The sequence below is a fragment of the Canis aureus genome, chromosome 15, assembly GCF_053574225.1.
Source record: "Canis aureus isolate CA01 chromosome 15, VMU_Caureus_v.1.0, whole genome shotgun sequence".
Classification (NCBI taxonomy): domain Eukaryota; kingdom Metazoa; phylum Chordata; class Mammalia; order Carnivora; family Canidae; genus Canis; species Canis aureus.
This window is the reverse complement of record NC_135625.1, coordinates 4,918,768-4,940,762: the sequence shown is the minus strand read 5'-3', so window position 1 is coordinate 4,940,762 and position 21,995 is coordinate 4,918,768. Positions and strand designations below refer to the sequence as shown.

General features: G+C 36.4%; 1 long non-coding RNA gene across 1 annotated transcript in view; it reads right to left on the bottom strand.

Annotated features, from left to right (window-relative positions):
* Positions 1–6,980: 6,980 nt before the first annotated feature.
* The window catches only part of LOC144284222 (uncharacterized), a 54,178-nt gene continuing 39,163 nt past the window's right edge, over positions 6,981–21,995 (bottom strand). The window contains exons 4-5 of the long non-coding RNA XR_013352569.1: positions 8,501–8,643; positions 6,981–7,736 (exon numbers count right to left, since the gene is read on the bottom strand). This is a non-coding gene — a long non-coding RNA (uncharacterized LOC144284222). The remainder of the gene's footprint in view (positions 7,737–8,500; positions 8,644–21,995) is intronic.

Sequence of the window (21,995 nt, the reverse complement as noted above, 5' to 3'; positions counted from 1 at the left end):
CTTAACCTAGTCACAATTACATCTGCATCTTGTACCTTCCATACCCAAGGACCTAGTTCTTTTATTTTTTTATTTTTATTTATTTTTATTTTTTTTTTAAGGACCTAGTTCTTAAAGACACAAGGAGACATTAGAATTTTAAGGGGAGGAGGGCGGGGGGTGGGAATGATTGGGTGATGGGCACTGGGGGTTATTCTGTATGTTGGTAAATTGAACACCAATAAAAAATAAATTAAAAAAAAAATAAATTAAAAAAGGAAAAAAAACTCATTGGTTTTATGCCATATGACATACACAGCAGTCTCACAGTAATAATACCAATACTACTACCCTTAGGATTCCTGAAAACATTACATTTGGGGGGATATTTTTTTCTCTCCTTCTCCCTTTAATTTTTTACCCCCCACCATTTAAAAAACGCTATACTATATCTAAATTGTCAGAGCGTATAGCCATTAAGTACTCATGTCTTCATGTTGTGTGTATTCTAGAGAGACCTCAACTGCAGGACGGATGTCCCCAGCTCTTTAGTCATCTTGGTTATCTGAAGCTCGATCTCTGGTAGAGTTCTCAGAATAGGCTCATGGGAATAATATTTTCTAAGTTCTAGCATGTTGATAACAGTGTGTGCCTTTTATACTTAAAAGTCAGTTCAAAAAAAAAAAGTCAGTTCAGTTTTGCTGGACACAAAATTCTCATCTCATAAATTTCTTCCTTGAGTATCTTAAATATGCTACTTCATTATTTTTTCATAGTACATTGCTGTCAAGAACTCAGATAACTGTTTTTTTCCTTTCGAGAACTTAATTATTCTTTTCCCTTTACAGTCCTATGCTCTTTTTTTCTTTCTTTTTGGATGTCCAAAGGATTTTTTCCTTTTTTTTTTTTTTTTTTTTAGTATTTTTATCATTCTGGGTTGATATTCTCAGGAATTTCTTCAGTATATAACGTCAATCTTTTTTACTGTTATGCAGAAAAAGTTCTTGAATGTAGTTTTTAGTATTTAGGGCTTTTTCTTCTTTGACTTGGTTTCTTTTTCAGGAATTCCTATTCCAATCTCCTTTACTACCTTTAATATTTGCCACTTTCTCTGACATTTTTTCAAGTCTTTTTTCATTTCTATTTTTAAAATCGTGCTCATTTTTACTTTCTGCATTGTTTAAGGATTACATGTTTATTGTTGTATTTCTTCTACTTTGGCCTTTTCTTTTTTCTTTCACTTCTAATTTTTGCCTGAATTATGTTGCCTATTGTTAAGATATGAAATAACAGGAATGCCAATTAGAAAAACTTATCTAATTTTCTTAAAGTCATCTAGCTTGTTTTTGAAATAGGTTGTGATCTGTTTTGCGGTCATGCTTTCAGTATTTGTACAATATTAGCCTACTCCTCACTCTTTTCTTACAATAAATTTGTTTGGGATTGACCTTGATAGTCTTCTGTTGTTTTAAGATTTATTTCTTTAATTGAGGGAGGGCAGAGGGAGAGAATCTTTTAAGCAGATCCTCATTTGAGCGTGGAGCCTGATACAGGGCTCCATCCTACAACCCATGAAATCACCACCTGAGCCAAGACCAACAGTTGGGTGTTTAACAGACTGAGCCATCCAGGTGCCCCTTTCTGTTGCTGTGTGTGTGTGTGTGTGTGTGTGTGTGTGAAATTTGTTTGCCTGAACTTTTAGGATAAAGCATGGTTGAAGGTGGCTATTCTAATGCCACAAAACTCCCTCTTCTGATCTTTTTTGATAATATTAAAAAATAAAGTATCTTACTTCCTGAGATTTTTTTTCTTTTAAATTTGAGATATAATTGCTGTAACATTGTGTAAGTTTAATGTGTACATGTGTTTGATACATTTATATATTTCAATATAGTTATCAGTCTAGTGTTTGCTAACACCTCTATCATGTCACATGTTTTATCACTTATTTTGTGTGTGTGTGGTAGAAAGAATTAAAATCTAGTCTGTTAGGAACTTTGCAGTTTATAATACAACATTGTTACCTATAATCATTATGTTGTACATTAAATTTCCAGACCGTATTTACTAGTTGCAAGTCTGTACTGGTAAACATTCGTTTTCTGCAGTTAAGATCTGGTTAAGAATTTGGGTTTTTTGGGGGGAGGAGAGGTGTCTCTTTTTTCTTAGTTTTTCTTAAATTCCACATATCAGTGAAATATTATGGCATTTTCCTTTCTCTGACTTATTTTGCTTACATTATACTTTCTAGATCCATCTATGTTGTTGCAAATGACAAGATTTCATTATTTTTAGGGCTGAATAATATTCCATTGTATACATATACCATTTCTTCTTTATTCATTCATCTATTGATGAACACTTTGGCTGCTTCTCTAATTTGGCTATTGTACATAGTGCTACAATAAATATAGGGGTGCATATATTTTATTGAATTAGCATTTCCATATTCTTTGAGTAAATAGCCAGTAGTGAAATTACTGGATCATATGGTAATTCAAGTTTTAATTTTTTGAGAAACCTCCATATTAGTTTCCACAGTGGCTGAACCTTCTCACCAACAGTGCACAGATGGGTTCCTCTTTTTTCACATCCTTGTCAACATTTGTCGTTTCTTTAGTTTTTTTTTTATTTTAGACATTCTGAACAGGTGTGAGGTGATATATCACCATAGTTTTGATGTCCATTTCCCTGATGATGAGTGATATGGAGCATCTTTTCATGTGTCTGTTGGGCATCTGGATGTTTTCTTTGGAGACATGTCTATTCATGTCTTCTCTCCAGTTTTTAACTGGATTATTATTTTCTTTTGGTATTCAGTTGTATAAGTTCTTTGTCTTTTGGATACCAACCCTTTATCACATGTGTCATTTGCAAATATTTTCTACTATTCTGTAGGTTGCCTTTTAGTTTTATTGATTATTTCCCTTTCTATGCAGAATCTTTTTATTTTGATAAAGTCACAAAAGTTTATTTTTGCTTTGTTTCCTTTCAGGAGATCTATCTAGTTCTTATGGCTGATGTCAGAGAAATTACAGCCCATGTTCTAAGATTTTTATGGTTTCAGGTCTCACATTTAGGTCTTTAATACATTTTGAGTTTATTTTTGTGTATGGTAAAAGTCATCCGGTTTCATTTTTTGCATGTAGCTGTCCCGTTTTGCCAGCACTATTTATTGAAGAGCCCATCTTTTCCCCACTATGTAATCTGAACTCCTTTGTCAAAGATTAATTGACCATATATAATTGTAGGCTTTTCTGGGCTTTCAATTCTGTTCCATTTATTTGTGTCTGCTTTTGTGCCAGTACCACACTGTTTTGATTCCTACAGTTTTGCAGTATAGCATGAAATCTGGGATTGTTATACCTCTAGCTTTGTTCAAGATGCTTTGGCTATTCAAGGTCTTTTGTGGTTCCATATAAATTTTAGGATTATTTCTGTGAAAAATGCTGTTGTATTTTGATAGGGATTGCATTCGTTCTTCCAATTCATGAGCATGGAATATCTTTCCATTTCATTGCATCATCTTTAAGTTCTTTCATCAATGTTTTATAATTTACAGAGTACAGGTCTTTCAGCTCCTTGGTTAAAATTATTATTTTTGATGCAATTTTAAATGGAATTGTTTTTCTTAATTTTTCTATTCTGCTTCATTATTGTATGGAAATGCAACAGGTTTTTGTGCTAATCATTGTATCCTGCCACCTTATTAAATTTATCAGGTCTAGTAGTTTCTTAGTAGAGACGTTAGGGTTTTCTATGTATAGTAGGTCATCTGCAAATACAAAAGTTTTACTTCTTCTCTACCAATTTGGATGCCTTTTATTACTTTCTCTTACCTGATTGTTATGGCTAGGACTTCCAGTTCTAAGAATCAAAGTGGTAAGTGTGGATATCCTTGTATTATTCCTGGCCATAGTGGAAAACCTCTGTTTTTCATCATTGACTATTAGGTTAACTGTGGGTTTTTCATATGTGGACTTTACTGTGTTGAGATATATTCTAAAACCACTTTGCTGAGGGCTTTTTTTTTCCATAGAAGGATATGGAGGCAAGGACAGAAGGAGAGAGAAACATCTTTTTTGCTTGGAGAGAGAAAATCTTAAGCATGCTCTATGCCTGATGTAGAGCCTAACATGGGTCTTGATCTCATAACCCTGAGATCATGATCTGAGCCTAATCAAGAGTCAGATGCTTAACTGAGTGAGCCAACCAGGCACTCTAAGGGCTTTTTTTTTTAAAAAGTCATGAATGAGTGTTGTACTTTGTCAAACATTTTCTCTACTGAAATGATCATATGGTTTTTATTCTTTCTCTTATTGATGTGGTGTCTCCAACTGATTGACTTGCAAATATTGAAACCCCTTGCACCGCAAGAATAAATCATACCTGATCATGGTCAATTATTTTTTTTTATGTATTACTGGATACAGTTTACTACTGTTTTGTTGAGGATAATTTTTATCTGTAATCATCAGAGATCTTGGCCAATAGTTCTTCTTTTGTAGCATCTTTATCTGGTTTTGGTATGAATGTAATGCTGCCTCGTCAAATGAATTTGGAAGCTTTTCTCCTCTTCACATTCTTTTACACTACAATTTCCTTACCCATTCATCTTTTGATATACACTTAGGGTTGTTTTTTCCCCCTTATCTTGGCTATTGTGAATACTCCTGCAATAAACATGAGTGTAGCTATCCCTTTCAGATACTGATTCAATTCCTTCAGGTATATAACCAGAAGTAGGATTGCTGGATCATATGATAGTTCAATTTTTAATTTCATAAGCTACTGTTTTCCATAGTGACTGTATCATTTTACATTCCCACCAATAATGGACAATGGTTCCCTTTTCTCCACATCCTTGCTAACATTTGTTATCTCTCTTTGATAAAAGCCATCCTAAAGATGGGAGTTGATACCTCTTTGTGGTTCAATTTGTGTTTCCCTGATGACTAGTGATGTTCAGCATCTGAACTTTCTTGTTTTGTCTTCTTCCCTACTTTGATCCCAGGGCTTGGAAAACTAAATCCAGCTCACATGAGTTTTGGTATGTCTTTTAAGTTAAGAATGGTTCATACTTTCAAACAACAGCAGTGAAACAAAAAGAATATTATTTTGTGACACATGAAAATTATGTGAAGTTCTGTAAGTAAAGCCACATCCATTCATTTTCATACTGCCTAAGGCTGCTTTCATAGTTGCAGAGCTACATAGTTGCACCTGACTCTGGTCCTCAAAGACTAAAATACTATTTGATCCTTCACAAAAGAAATTGCGTCCACCTCTGACCTTAACCCTCTAAGCTTAACCTTCTCTTTCTTTTGTCTCTGTCATGTTCATCTTGATAAATTTTGATTCTATTCCTAGCAATTTCTCTTCACTGTAGGACCCTTGGCTAGAATAACACTCAAGGTATAGAAGTGGGCCAGTTTTGGAAAGTCATAGAGTGTCACACTACTGGATTGGGCAAAACTGTTCTCAGATTGGCCCCACTGTGCTTTCTACTAACAACCTAGCTAATTGGAGATTTTACTGTTCTTAGGTCATTGCCACTGTCCCGTAGCCTCCTCCATCTTCATCCTGTATGGACATTGACACTGCATGGATCTTATGGTTGACAGTGATTTGTCTCCGCACGTCTGTATTTTGGAGCTCATCAGAATATCTTGGTTTCATTTTGCTATCCAGGATGTCTTTTTGTACATGGGGATTCGGAAACATTTAAATACTGTTAACATTTTTTAAAAATTATTTTCTTTAAGTTCTATTTGGTTCTTTTTCAATTTTACCATTTCAGGGCACTTCTTGCTCTTTTTTCTTGCCTTTTATGTCTTTTTATTTTAACATGTTGAACATTCTCAATTTATAATCTGTGTATGATTATTTAGTATCTGAACCTGACTTCTTTATATCCACTATACTCTATGCTCCTTTAATGGCTAAAGTACTCTGATACAATTTTCCTTTAGCTGATGGATCTGATTCTATGAAAATGGAGCATTTCTGAGGGTTCCAATACTGCGTGCCAGAATCCAGAGACTATGTTCTCTTAGCTCTGTCTTCTTGCTTATGGTGCATGGCTACTTGATCATCAACTTATCTTAATTCCATTTCCTGAATAACCTTAAGCCAATCCCAACACTTCTTTTTGGAAAATTGCAGGTACCTCTCCTACCTGCAATCTCCTACCTCTCCTAACTAGCTGATGCTCATAGGCAGCCTGGACTTGGTCACATTTCCTCTTACTGGCCCTTCCAACTCATATCTCCAGAGCTCCTGAAGCCCAGCGTGTTTTCTTACATCCCCATGGCCTCTTCTTTATTGTGCTGTCCACAGTGAACACTTCAGCTTCCTTTGAAATCTAGCTTGGCATCGCTTTCTCCTGGAAGCCTACCCTAAGCCCTTGTCCTTTTCCTGTTGCACTAACCACCTTTTCTTACAGTTGCCTGTTTCCCTGGTCTCTGTGAGCTTATTACACTGTATTATAAGCTGTTTTCCATCAATGGCCCCCTTCAACACTGTCAGCTTTGAGGGCAGCTGCCCTATCTTAGTCATTTCTGGTCCCTGGAGCCCCAGGTATAGATCTATACCTGATGTAGGATGGGTGCTCAATACACATCTTGTGAATTTGGGCTATTTATGTTTGGTGTGAATAAGCCTCAGATACGTACTAGAAGGTGAATATGAGTTGGAAAAAGGACCACAAACACTGAAGTCAAAGTGGGAAGAGCAGGTATAGACAGCTGATAAGAAGATGAAACTGATGTGATGCCTGGATGATGGAGTTGGTTAAGTGTCCAACTCTTGGTTTCAGCTCATGTTGTGATCTCAGGGTCATGAGATTGAGCCCAGAGTTGGGCTCTGCACTCAGAGAGGAGGGGACTCTCTTCCCCTTTCTCCTTCTGCCCCTCTTCCCACCCCGCTCACTGACTCTCCTTCTCTCTAAAATAAATAAATAGAATCTTTTTTTTTTTTTAAAAAAGATGAAGCTGCCATATTCTTGCCCTGAATGATGTATGGAAAAGATTCCCATGTCTTTAAAATATGATCCCTTGGCTGCTGGTGACAAGCTAACTTCACTTGAGTGCATCACTATTAAGGATTAAAATGTCGTTTTATCCAATCTCTTTGTTCCTTTTGTGCAGGAAGTGAGCCCTTAACCTCTGGAGCATAGATACCTTAGGCTTTAAAATCTGATTCAGGATCAAAGGGTGTATCATAAGGTGGCCTGGAGTCCAATAAATCCTAAAGAGGAGTAGGGTGGGAATTGCTCAAGAAAAGCAAAATGCCAAAAAGTTCAAAATAACCAAATTCCTCTGTTAGTTCCTAACCGCGTGGGAGGGTTGTCTCTTCCGTCTTTGCTGGGCTCTGCTGCCACAAAAAGGAGGTGACATTCTTTCATCACCACTCTGAAATGAAGTCTAGCTTAAGCCTTCTACCTCCTACCGTGCTATGGGCCCTATCCCCACACAATGTCCCCATTTCTGTTTTTGGAACAAATCTTGCGGGATCATGAGTCATAGCCATCAGCAGCTCGGCACACTTAGGACAAAGAGTCTTTCTCTTTTCTCTGACCAATCCCCAATAACTTAATGATTGGGTTTCTTGCTGCTAGCTGAGCACATTAACTGGCTGACAGCTGGCTCTTCATGCCAAGCTTTGAGGTTTGGCGGCAGCTTCTTTTGCCGCCTTCTCTGGCCCTCTCTGGTGGCCGCCACCTGATAGAACTGCTAACGTGCCTCCTTCCTGCATTCCTGTTGACAGATAGATGGAGGGACAGGCAGTTGGGTGATCGCCAGGTTGGGTTTCCCCCTGACAATTTCTCTCTCCTTAGGTTTAGCTAAGATTGCATCTGCCAACTTGCAGGAGGGAATACTAAATTAAACTTTTTCAGTATATCTCTGGATTATTACAGATAGAAAACTATTTTTTCCCCCATAGATAAGCTGTGAATCCGAGCACTTAAAAAAATGAAGCCAGATTACCAAAGGTATTAGCAGGGCCACAGTTCTAGGTGGAGCTTAGAACTTGAAAGGCTACAAAGCTTTGGGAAAATATTAATGCCTGAATTGGGAATGCATGCTGAACAAAATACTAGGCTAGCCTAAACAATCTGCATGTTCTTTATTTAGCTCCAGTTCAATTATTTTGATTATCATTTTAGTTAACAGTGGAAATATTGTGAGGATAAAAGTAGATCTTATTTTGCCGGCACAGAGAATAGAATTTATAGGTTTAAGGGCTTGGTGAGTATTTTGAAACAGTTATATTTAATAAAAGAATCAGTCATGAACAATTAGAAACTAGCTTAAATATCTTCCAACAAAATCAATAAAATGTACATATACTAACTTAGGCTTTTAAAATGTATAAAATATTTTATGTGACAGTGTCGTACTTCAAAATAAAAGGAAGTAGAAAATTATCCTTGTTTAGACTTTAAGAGAAAGATGAAGTAAATTGAGAACAGGGAACATAACATTTGAATTACAATCATAGATCCCTTTAAAATACATACATTTTGGGCAGCTCAGGTGGCTCAGTGGTTCAGCGCTGCCTTCAGCCCAGGGCATGATCCTGGAGTCTCAGAATCGAGTCCCACATCGGGCTCCCTGCATGGAGCCTGCTTCTCCCTCTGCCTCTCTCTCTCTCTCTCTCTCTCTCTCTCTCTGTGTCTCATGAATAAATAAATAAATCTTTAAAAATATATATATATATATTTCCACTTCCCAATTATTTAATTTTGATAATTAAATAATTGCTAAATGTGATAATTGTAAGTAAAATAGTTTTCTATATATTGTTGTTTGAGTTATTTGGAGAAGATTCTTTGCTGAACCAAACCCAAGTCAGATTCCTGAATTTTCTTGTAGGCCCATCTGTGGACCTCCTTTAAAGTCCAATTTTAGCAAGAACCCTGCTAAGTCAGTTAATAAGAAACCTCCACTCTTGATATATGATCATCCTTTCTATCTCTTAGCATTTCTCATCCCCCACCATCCCTCAGGATGAGGTCCTACCACCTGGCCTGCAAGCATCTTTTTAGGTCAGTTTAGCTGGAAACTCTTACCTGATCTAGTGGCCCCACCCTGCTCCTTGGCTATGAATTCCCATTTCTCATGCTCTGTTTGTAGATGAGCCTCCTCTCTCCATCCTACTGCAGGATCTCATTGCAGTGGCTCCCACAACTATTATTACAACCCCCTTGAGTAAAGCCAGCCTTACTGTGCCTGTGCTTTAGCAAGGGTCATGAGTATGTGTGTATGTGTGTGTGTGTGTGTGTGTTTCTTTAATATTACCAATCAAAGAAACTACAGCTCTGGGGAGAAGACGAATGCCTTGTCTAAGGCCTCACAGCTGAATACTACTGAGGTAGGAGACTAGTAAATCTACTATAGGTCTCACACATGGAGAAAAGGGGCAGGGAGGTAGGTAGAAGAATGGCCTCCAGCTTGTGACTATATTGGCAAGGGGAAACTAAGGTTGCAGATAAGATAACAATGGGCTGGTGTTAAAGGGATTATCCTGAATCTTCTGGGTGAGTTCAAGGTGATCAACATCGCCAGGTCATGAATTAGGGAAGAGGAGGGCACTGTGATACTACCTCCACAGTGCTGCTGGTTTTGCAGATGGAGGAAGTGTCCACCAGCCAAGGAAGGCAGGTGCCTCTAAAAGCTGGAAAAGGCAAGACAAAGAGGTCGCCCCTGGAGCTTCCATGGAGGACTGCAGCCCTGCCCACACTTAATTTGAGGCTTATGAAACTCCTATCTGACCTCCAGAGAGGAAGGGAAAAACGAGGTAGAAGAGCAGGCAAAATAATTGAGTTGGATATAGAAAAGTAAAGAATGGGGGCACCCGGGTGGCTCAGTGGTTAAGCGTCTGCCTTTGGCTCAAGTCGTGACCCTGTGGTCATTGGATCAGGTCCTGCATCAGGCTCCCTGCAGGGAACCTGCTTCTCCCTCTGCCTGTGTCTCTGCCTCTCTGTGTCTCTCATGAATAAATAAATAAAACCTTAAAGAAAAGGATGAAGATGTGAAGAAGGTTAAGAATGATGAAGTTGGAGGGAAGGTGGCAGAGATAATAAGAGCTTGACTGTTTCTTCATCTTCAGTTTGCAAACAGCTTTATGATCTGAACAACTGGACTCCCTTATTCGGGTTTCTGAGTAGGTGTTAATACCCCCATTTTAAGATAAGGAAATTCAAGATTTGAGTGTTTGACTTGACCAAAGTAATTTGGACTAAGATGTAGGCAGAGAAACAGGAGGTAGCCAGAATTCAACATGCAAACTACCATGCGCATAAGGCTTTGAGTGCAATTGCTTTTAAATGGGTAGGTGCCTGATTCTTTTTCTTTTCAAAACAATTAGCAACATCACTAAACAAACATGGTGACACCAACAAAAATTAAATAAATTAATCATGGTCCAGCTAACCCACAAATTATGTCTCTTACCCTCCTATATTCTTGTGATACATACACAATTTTGCATGGTTCTGATTACAATATAAATACAATTTTGGTGTTTTTTACTTTGTATCATATTTCCTGTATTAGTCTTCATAATTGTAATTTATAATGGCTGTTTGACATTTCACCACACCGATGTTTAATAACAATAAATTTCCATATTGTTTGACATTTGGTTGTTTGTTTTCGATATAATGATGCAATGTACATCTTTAGGTACATGTCATTTTCCTTTTTATTTTTATTTTTTTCATTTTCCATTTTATTTTATTTTATTTTATTTTATTTTATTATTTTATTTTATTTTATTTATTTTATTTTATTTTATTTTATTTTATTTTATTTTATTTTATTTATTTTATATTTTTTTCATTTTCCTTTTTAAAAAACCTTTTAGAGCAGCTCGGGTGGCTCAGTGGTTTAGCGCCCCCTTCAACCCAGGGCGTGATCCTGGAGACCCGGGATCGAGTCCCACGTTGGGCTCCCTGTGTGGAGCCTGCTTCTCCCTCTGCCTGTCTCTCTCTCTCTCTCTCTCTCTCTCTAGGTCTCTCATGAACAAATAAATAAAATCTTAAAACTTTTTACTTAAATGCAAATTAGTTAACAGTGTAATATTAGTTTCAGGTGTAAAATATAGTGATTCAACACTTTCATACAACATCCTGTGCTAATCGCAAGTGTCCTCCGTAACCCCATCACCTACTTCACCCATTGCCCCCACTCACCTCCCATCTGGTAACCATTAGTTATCTCTAGGTAAGGGTCTGTCTCTTGATTTGCCCCCCCCTTCTCTTTTCTATGCTCATTTGTTTTGTTTCTTAAATTCCACATATGAATGAAATCATAGAGTATTTGTCTTTCTCTGACTTACTTTGCTTAGCATAATACTCTCTAACTCTATCCATGTCATTGCAAATGCCAAGATTTCATTCTTTTTGTGGCTAATATCCCTTGCTATCTATATACACAATGTCTTCTTTATCCGTTCATCAGTTGATGGACACTTGGGCTATTTCCATAATTTGGCTGTTGTATATAATGGTGCTATAAACATTGGGGTACATGTATCCACTTGAATTAGTATTTCTGTGTTCTTTGGGTAGATGTCTAGTAGTGCAATTGCTGGATCATAGGGTAGTATCCAAAATATACAAAGAACTTACGAAACTCAACACCCAAAAAACAAATTATCCACTAAAAAAATGTATAGAAGGCACAGATGTTTCTCCAGAGAAGACTTACAAATGGCCAACAGGCATATAAAGAAATGCTCAATATCATTCAGCATTGGGGAAATGCAAATCAAAACTACAGTGAGATCCACCTCACACCAGTCAGAATAATTAAAATCAACAACAGAAGAAACTAGGTGTTGGTGAAGATGTGGATAAAGGGGAACCCTCTTGCACTGTTGGTGGGATTGCAAACTGGTGCAACTGCTCTGGAAAACAGTATAGAGTTTCCTCAAAAAGTTAAAAATAGAAACACCTTACAATCATTTTCCTTTTTTAAAAAAAGGAAATTTCAGATAAATACTAGGATTGTGCATATGGATGTTCTCATTATTCCATATTTATTGACCAATCACCTTCAAAACTGTTGTACCAATTTATACTGTATGAAGGTACAAGTTTACCAAGTCTCAGCAATTACACTTTCTTCCCTACTAATTTTGAAAGCCATTGTTAAAGGGTCTCAGATTAGCTAGTATCCTCTACTGACGAGCAAAAGGGTAGGAGATCACTGTCTACGTGCTTTTATGTTGATTTACTGCATAAGTAACTTGCCTTTATTTGCATTTCAGAATTTCAAAGGGGTATTAAGGAAAAAGCTAAATCCACCAAAATCAAGTTAGCCTTAGAAATAAATGACAGAGTGAAAGCAGGTACCAATGACCTACTTTATTCCAGTTTAATAAACTCTAACTGTGGAGAATGCCTATAAGTGAAATCACTTAGGAGGGTGATGGGAGAACTAGGAGGCACACTGCTCTCTTGGCCGTAGTCATTGGAAGGCCCAGGTGTGCCTGGTGGCAATATTTAGAAACCATGACTAAAACTCCAAGAACAGCCTCATAGTAAACAAGTTGTGTGGTTTAGGACCATGTAAAATTGTTCCCGGGCTGCTCTAGAAATGCTGAGGTGCTTGTCGTTTGTGTTTTGGATAAAGCACTTTGTATGAATTATAATTGATATACCAATATTTTAGGTGTAAAACTTATCAATTCAATATTTCTATACATTATGAAACGATCACTTCAACAGGTCTAGTTACCATCTGTCACCACACAGTTATAACAGGATTGTTAACTATATTTAGCGTATGTGACATTCCCAATTATTTATTTTACAGTTGGATGTTTGTACATCTTATTCACCTTCACCTATTTCCTCCACCACCTCCTCACTCTCCTCCCCTCTGCCAACCACCGGTTTTTTTTTTCCATATCTATGAGTCTGTTCTTGTTTTCTCAGATACCGTATTATTTGACTTATATGTGGAATTTGTCTTCTGTGACTTGCTTCACTTAGCACAATATCCTCTAGGTCCACCCACGTTGTAAATATCAAGACATCATTTTTTATGGCTAAGTGATATTTCATTCTGTGTTTGTGTGTGTCTTTATATGTATATACGTATCACATCTTCTTATCCATTCATCTGTCAATGGACACACACATTTAGGTCTTTAAGCCATATTGAGTTTATTCTTGTGTGTGATGGAAGAAAGTGATCTAGTCTCTTGCTTTTGCAAGTATATTTCCAGTTTTCCCAACACCATTTACTAAAGAGACTGTCTTTTCCCCATTGTTTGTTCTTTTTTTTTTTTTTTTTTAAGATTTATTTGCCTATCTGAGAGAGTGACCCAGAGCACACAAAGGGAGAGAGAAGCAGACTCCTACGGGGCTCCATCCCAGGACCCCAGGATCATGACCTGAGCCCAAGAGAGACCCTTCACTGACTGACCCACCCAGGTGCACCTCCCCATTGTATGTTCCTGACTCCTTTATCATAAGTTAACGGACCAGATAAGGATGGGTTTACTAGTGTTTGATTTATGTGTCTGTATTTGCACCAGCATCATACTGCTTTAATTCCTGTAGATTTTTAGTATAGTTTGGGGGTATCACCTGCCCTGATTCCAGCTTTGTTCTTTCTCTAGAGAGCTTTGGCTATTCAGGGTCTTTTGACCCATACACATTTCATGTTTATTCTAGTTCTGTAAAAAAAAAAAAAAAAAATGGCTTTAGTATTTTGATAGATTGCATTGAATCTATACATTGCTTTGCATAGTATGGTCATTTTAATAATTGTATTCATCCAATCCCTGAACATACAATATTTTACTATTTGTGTTTTTTTCAATTTCTTTAATTAATGTCTTAGAATTATCAATGTACAGGTCTTCTACCTATTTGGTTAAATTTATTCCCAGGTATTTTATTCTTTTTGATGCATTTGTAAATGAGGTATTTTCTTATTTCTCTTTCTGATAGTTACTAATGTATAGAAACAACTGATTTCCATATATTCTGAATCCTACAATTTTGTTGAATTCATTTACACTAAAAGCTTTTTAGTGGAGTCCTTCAGGGTGTCTATAGCATCATGTCAACAGCCCATGGTGACAGTTTTACTTTTTCCTTCCAATTGGATGCATCTTATTTCTTACCTCATTGTGGGGCTAGGACTCCCAGTACTATGTTGACTAGAAGTGGTGAGAGGGCGCATTCTTGTCTTCTTCCTGGAATTACCAGAAAAGCTTTCAGCTTCTGACTATTGCGTGTACTGTTAGCAATGGGCTTGTTATATATGGCTTTTATTAGTTGAGATCTATTCCTCTATACTCAGTCTGTTGAGAACTTTATCATATTTGGTTTTGGTATCAGGAAATGTTAACCTCCTGTGATGAGTTTGGAAATATTCTTATCTCTTTAATTATTTGGAATAATTCAAAGAGGGTAAGTATGAACTGTTCTTGAAATGTTAAGTAGAATTTGCTTGTAAAGCTAATTATCGATTTTCTTACAGGAAATTTTTTTTATTACTGACTCAATTTCATTACTAGTAATTATTCTATTCTGATTTTCGATTTCTTCATGAGTTAGAAACATAAGATTATATTTATAGAGACTTATCTCTTTCTTCTAGGTTTTCTAATTTGCTGGCTTATAATGTATGTAGTATTTTCTTATTGTATTTCTGTGTACAGATTCTAATTTCTAAATTTATTTGTGCTTTTTTTTTTCCTTTGTGAATCTGGCTAAAGGTTTGTGGCTTTGTTTACCTTTACAAAAAAACAAGTTCTTAATTTTTACATATTCAGTGTTTCTTCCATTTATTTCTGCCTCTGATCTCTATTATTTTCTTTTTTTTCCTACTAACTTAGGAATTTATTATTATTTTTTTAATTTCCTTTATGGTAGAGTTAGAATTTTTTTTTAAAGTGTTTTTCTTGTTCCATGAAGTATGTTGCATTGCTATGAAATTCCCTCCTAAAACTGCTTTTAGCTTCTTAAAGATTCTGGAACATTGTGTTTCCATTTTCATTGTCTCAAGGTAGTTTTTTATATCCTCTTTGGTTTTTTCATGTGCACATTGACTGTTAGGTAACATGTTAAATCTCCACATCTTTTTCCATTTTCTTCTTGTAATTAATTTCTAACTTTACCCCACTGTGGTCAGAAAAAAAATTGATATTATTTCAGTCTTCTTAAATTTATTGATACTTGCTTTGTGACCTAATACATGATCTATTCTGGAGAATATTTCATGTGCACTTGAAAAGAATATTTATTGTGTAGTTTTTGGATGGAATCTTCTGTATAAAGTTCAGCTGGTCTAATGTGTGGTTTTTGTTTTTTTGTTTTTTTTTTTTTTCATTAGAAATTGAAATTTTTTCCATGCTGGGAGATTTTTATTAACTTAAATTGACATTTTTAATTTTGTTTACCAGGGCCTTAGTGAATATACCTTTATTTGATACAAACCTACAGGTTCTTATTGGTACCACAGGCTCATGGAAACTCACAGTTGTCAGTGTTTTGTAGTGATTAAAACAATACTCAAGAAGTTACTTCACTGAAATAGTTAAAAGCGTATTCTGGAGAGTATTTGAAAGTAATTTATAATTTCTTTCATTTATAAATAGTAATTACAAATTTAGATGGGTATCTGGTGTTGAAGATAAACACTTAATAAAACATTGTTTTAATACCTTTCTCTATGGAGATTAGTTATAGCTATGATATATTCATAACAGTAAGGGATAAAGCTTTATCTTCATATTTATTTTATTCATAGGACTCTTACCAATGAAGAATGTTGTATCCAACAATAAACTGGCATATTGCAAGAGGCATTCTGCAGAAATAAAAATTATTTTTGTTTTTGCTTCCCTTGCTTCAGGAGACCTATCTAGAAAAATGTTACTGTGACCTATGTCAGAAAAATTACTGCCTGGGCTCTCTTCTAGGAGTTTTATGGTTTCAGGTCTCACATTAGGATCTTTCATCCATTTTGAGTTTGTTTTTGTGTGTGATGTGAGAAAGTGGTCCGGTTCCATTCTTTTGCATGTAGTTGTCTATTTTTCCCAACACCGTTTGTTAAGAGACTTTTTCCCATTGCATATTCTTTCCTCTTTTGTCAACGATTAATTGACCATATATAATTGTGGGTTTATTTCTGGGCTCTGTATTCTGTTCCATGGATCCATATGTCTGTTTTTGTGCCAGTGCTATAGTGTTTTGATTACTACAGCTATGCAGTATATCTTGAAATCTGGAATTGTGAAACCTCCAGATGTGTTCTTTTTCAAGATTGCTTTGGCTGTTCAAGGTCTTTTGTGGTTCCACACGCATTTTAGGATTATTTGTTCTAAGTCTGTGAAAAGCGCTGTTGGTATTTTGATAGGGATTTCATGAAATGTGTAGACTGTTTTGTGTAGTATGGACATTTTAACAATATTCTTCTAATCAATGAGCATAGAATGCCTTTCCATTTCTTTGTGTCATCTTCAATTTTTTTTCGCCAGTGTTTTATAGCTTTCAGGGTACAGGTCTTTTGCCTCTTTGCCTCTTATATTTATTCCTAGACATTTTATTCTCTTTGGTGCTACTGCAAAAGAGATTATTTTCTCAATTTCACTTTATGCTGCTTCATTGTTAGTGTACAGAAATGCAACAGATTTCTGTATATCGATTTTGTATCCTGTAACCTTACGAATTCATTTATCAAGTCTAATAGTTTTTTTTTTTTTTGCTGGAGTCTTTAGGATTTTCTATATATAATATTGCATCATCTGCAAATAATGAACAAGTTTTACTTCTTCCTTATTGGGATGCTTTAATTTCTTTTTGTTGTCTGATTGCTGAGCTAGGACTTCCAGTACTATGTTGAATAAAAGCAGTGAGAATGGACATGCTCCTAAGGTTCTTGATCTTTGGGAAATTGCTGAGTTTTTGACCATTCAGGATGATCTTAGTTGTGGGTTTTTTTCACATATGCTCTTATGTTAAGTATGTTCCCTCTAAATCTACTTTTGTTGAGGGTTTTTTTTTTTTTAAATCATGAGTGGATGTTGTACTTTAAGTGCTTTTTTTGCATCTATTTAAAATAATCATATTCCTTACCTTGTTGTATCATATTGATTGACTTGGAGATAGTGAACTATCCTAGCATCCCAGGAATAAATCCTATCTGATTAGGGTGAATGTTTTTTGTTTTGTTTTGTTTTGTTTTGTTTTTTAATGTATTGTTGGAAATGGTTTGGTACTGTTTTGTTGAGGATTTTTGTGTCTATGTTCATCAGAGATACTGACCTGTGGTTCTCGTTTTTTGTATTGTCTTTTTCTGGTTGTAGTATGAGGTAATGCTGGTCTCATAGGATGAATTGAAAGCTTTCCTTCCTCTTCTAGTTATTGCAATAGTCCGCAAAAAAAGTATTAAATCTTCTTTAAATATTTGATAGAATTCTTTTGTGAAGCTGTCTGGTCCTGTACTTTAGTCTGTTGGGAGTTATTTTTTTGTTGTCGTTGTTGGTTTTTGTTTTTTTGTTGTTTTGATTACTAATTCAATTTCATTGCTGGCAATCAGTCTGTTCAAATTTTCTATTTCTTCCTGATTCAGTTTTGAGAGATTATATTTCTAAGAATTTATCCATTTCTTCTATGTTGTCAAATTTCATAACATTCTTTTCATAATCTATATCTGTGGTATTGATCTTTTCATTTCTGATTTGTGTGTGTGTGTGTCCTCATTTTTGCTTACTTGCTTTTTTTCTTATGAGTCAGGCTAAAGTTTTAAAGTATTGTTGATCTTTTCAAAGAACTAGCTCCTGGTGTAATTGATCTGCTTTGTTTGGATGGCTGTTTTTTCTTTTTAGTTTCTCTTTGATTTATTGCTGATCTGATCTTTATTATTTCCTTCCTTTTGTTGTTTTGGGGTTTTGTTCTTTTTTCAAACTCCTTTAGGTGCAAGGTTAAGTTGTTTACTTGAGATTTTTCTTGCCTTTAATGTAGGTCTATATTGCTATAATCTTTCATATTACACCACTTTTGCTGCATCTAAAAGATTTTTGACCTTTGTGTTTTCATTTTCAATTGTCTGTGTATTTTTGGATTTCCTCTGATTTCTTGATTGACCCATTCATTGTTTAGCACCATGTTATTTAAACTTTATGTATTTGTGTTCTTTCCAGGTTGATTTCTAGTTTCAGTGTTGTTGTCAGAAAAGATACATGATATGACTTAATTCTTTCTAAATTTATTGTGACTGTTTTATGGCTGATTAAGTGATCTCTTCTAAAGAATATTCTTCTAAAGAATATCTCTTCTAAAGAATAATGTGCACTTGAAAATAATGTGTGTTCTGCTTTAGGATGGGATATTATAAACAAGTCTGTTTATAATGTGTCATCCCAAGCCACTGTTTCTTCTTTTTCTTTTTGGATTATCTACCCATTGATGCAAGTGGGGTTCTAAATCCCCTACTATCAGTGTATTACTCTTGAATATTTTTATATTTATTTTGAGCTGCTGTATGTATTTGGATGCTTCCGTGTTGGATGCATAAGTATTTACAATTTCTATATCTTCTTGTTGGCTTATCCTTTTTTTTGATTATGTAGTGTCCTTGTCTCTTATTACAGTCTTTGTTTTAAAGTCTATTTTATCCCATATAAGTATTGCTACCCTGACTTACTTTTAACTTCCATTTGCATGATAAATACTTTTCCATCCCTTCACTCTGAGTCTGCATGTGTCTTCAGGTCTGAAATAAGTTTCTTGTAGACAGCATAAATGAGTCTTTTTTATCCATTCACCACCCTATGTTTTTGGATTGGAGCATTTAGTCCATTTACAGTCAAAGTAATTATTGATATGTAGTTACTGCCACTTTACTTGTTTCAAGGTTTTTTGTTTTGTTTTAGTTCTTCTCTGTTACTTTCTTCCCTTGCTCTCTTTCATGATTTGCTGGCTTTCTTTAATGGTGTACTTGGGTTCCTTTCTCTTTACTTTTTGCATATCTACTACCAGTTTTTGATTTGTGGTTACCATTAGGTTTGTAAGTAATATCTTATGCATATAGCAGTCTATATTGAATTGATGGTGGCTTAAGTTTGAACCCCTTCTTTACTCCCTTCCCCACAATGTTTAGGTATCTTGTTTCATATTTTACATCCTTTTATTTTGTGAATCCCTTGACGGATTTTTATAGATATACTCAATCTTACTTTTTCTGTGCTTCCTACTTTTCTTATTCCTGCTAATGATCTTTCCTTTCTGCTCAAAGGGTACCCTTTAACATATATCATAGTGCTGTCTTAGTGGTCATGAAATCCTTTAACTTTTGTTACCTGGGAAACTATCTCTCTTTCTATTCTGCATGATAGCCTTGCTGGATAGAATATTCTTTGCTGCAGGTTTTTTTTTATCTTTCAGCACTTTCAATATAATTGAAATAATTTCAAGATATCGTCTCTTGCCTGCAGTTTCTGTTGAGAAATCAGCTGATCATCTTATGGGGTTTCCCTTGTATGTAACTGCTTTCCTTTGCTGTTTTAAAATTTTTCTTTGTCACTACTTTTTGCTATTTTAATGACTGTGTCTTGGTGTGAACTTTCTGGGAATGAGTTTGGGGCTTTCTGTGCCCCCTGGATATGGATTTCTGTTTCCTTCTCCAGATTTGGGAAGTATTCAGCTATTATTTCTTAAAATAAACTTTTATGCTCCCTTTTCCCTCTTCTCTTTCTAGGATACTTATTATGCATATTCTACTATACTCGGTAGTGTTGCTGAGTTTCCTCTATTTTAATTATTTGTTTTATTTTATTTATTTTTTAAAGATTTTATTTATTTATGAGAGACAGAGAAAGAGGGGGGAGGGCAGAGACACAAGCAGAGGGAGAAGCAGGCTCCATGCAGGGAGCCCGACGTGGGACTTGATCCCAGATCTCCAGGATCAGGACCTGGGCTGAAGGTGGCACTAAACCGCTGAACCACCCGGGCTGCCCTATTTTAATTTTTTAACGTATTTTTTTTCTTTCTACTATTCAGATTGATTGCTTTCTATTACTCTGTCTTCCAGGTCCCTGATCCTTTCTATAGTCTACTATTAATTCCATGTAGTGTGTTTTCAATTTCAGTTATTTATCTCTGGTTCTTTTTTATGTTCTCTCTTTGCTGAAGATCTCACTGGGGCCCTCCATTCTTTTCTCAAGTCCAGTGAGTATATTTATGACCATTATTTCAAATTCTCTATCATGCATTTTACTTATCTCTGTTTTGTTTAGCCCTCTTTCTGTAAATTTCTGTTCCTTCATTTGGGAAATATTCCTTGGTCTCCTCACTTTGTATAACTCTGTGTCTGTTTCTATGTGTTAGGAAAATCACCTATGTCTCCTTCTCTTGAAGGTAGTGGTTTTATGAAGAAGTCCTATAGTGTCCTGTAATGCAGTGTCCCCTGTTCACCACAACCTGGTGCTTCAGAGGTGTTCTTATGGGGTTTGCACTTGCCCTACTGTTATGGTTGGGCCACTTTTCCCTTCATCCCAGTTTTCTGCAGTGGCTCTCTTTGTGTTTGGTGGACAGGGTTTGGTGCCTATATTGTGTTAGTGGGTCAGTCTAGGGCCACCATGGGCTTGAGTTGAGTCAGACCAGGCATTTGACAGAGATGGAATAGCACCAAACTGCAGGGTACTTTACCTGTGTTGTCCCCTGAGAAGCTTTCATTGGTTAGTGAAGAATATAATTAGACCAACTCTCTCCCCTTGCCTGCTGCTGTGTGGGTGGTATGTATATGTGATTATCTTCCCTTATCCTTGGGACAGGAGTCCCTTTGGAGTGGCACAAGTCTCTGTCAGGGCTGCTTGCACAGTGCTAGTCTTGTGACACCTCTTTGGAAGGGCTCCAGACAAGGACATATTAGAGGGGCATGTTTGCAGAACACCAGAGTGGGGTACAGGGTGGTAGAAATGTTTGCATGGGTCTGCTGTGGGAGGGGACCTGGAGCTAGAGGCCTGGCCAGAGTAGTTGTGTCCACAGAAGAATGCAGGGCAAAGTGAACCATTAGCAGTTAGTCAGTGTTGGCACTGTGCTGGTCCCTGCAGGTTTCCCATGTCTCTGCTGGGTGACAGGAGAGGGAAATGGTGCTGTCCACTCCTTTATCCCAGGAGGTCTCCCAGTGATCCCTGCCCTTCAGCACATGTTCTGAGATTAGTCAACAAATCTTCCCATATACTGTAGGCATTTTTCAACCACTTTTATGCAGGTAACTTCATGGAGCTCTTTGTTGTGTTGTCTCTTTAGGGGCAGGGACTTGGTTTCCTATTGATTCCCATTGGGCCTTCTGATTTTTAAAGTTCCAGGTGGTAAGCCCTGTGGACTTGAAGAGCTCAAAGAATCATGTCCCTTTGGTTTTCAGGAAGGCTAATGTCTGGGGTGCTTGGTGTGAGGGCCTGGTCCTCTCATTTTCATGTGCCCATGGCATTTCTCCTTCCTGTAAACTGTCCCATGGGTCCATTTAGCTTCCAACCATGTCCCTGCCCTTCCTAGCCTCTTCAATGTGGTCCCTTCTTTACATTTAGCTGTGGAGATTCTGTTCTTCAGTCTGCAGGTAATTTTCTGGGTTATTTACAGCCAGAAGGTGGATGTTATATAGTTGTATCCATGGGATGAAGTGAACTTAGTTGTTTCCTATTCATTTATCTCTCCTAGAAGTCTCCCAGACCTTTATGTCTTTATCTTTCCCCAGATTACGGAAGTTTTCCACCATCATTACTTAAAATTTTCTGGCCCTTTCTCTCTTTCCTTCTGGGACCCCTATAATGTGAATATTATTCCACTGAACATTGTCCTGGATGTCCCTAAGGTATTGTCACTTTTCCAATTCTTTTTCATTCTGCCATTCTATCTGGATTTCTTCTATTGCTTTGTCTTCCAGCTCACTGACTCATGCTTCTATTTTATCTATGCAGCTATTGAACTGCTCTAGTCTTCTCAATTTAGGTATATATTCTGTTTGGTACTTCTCACATTTCCTGTC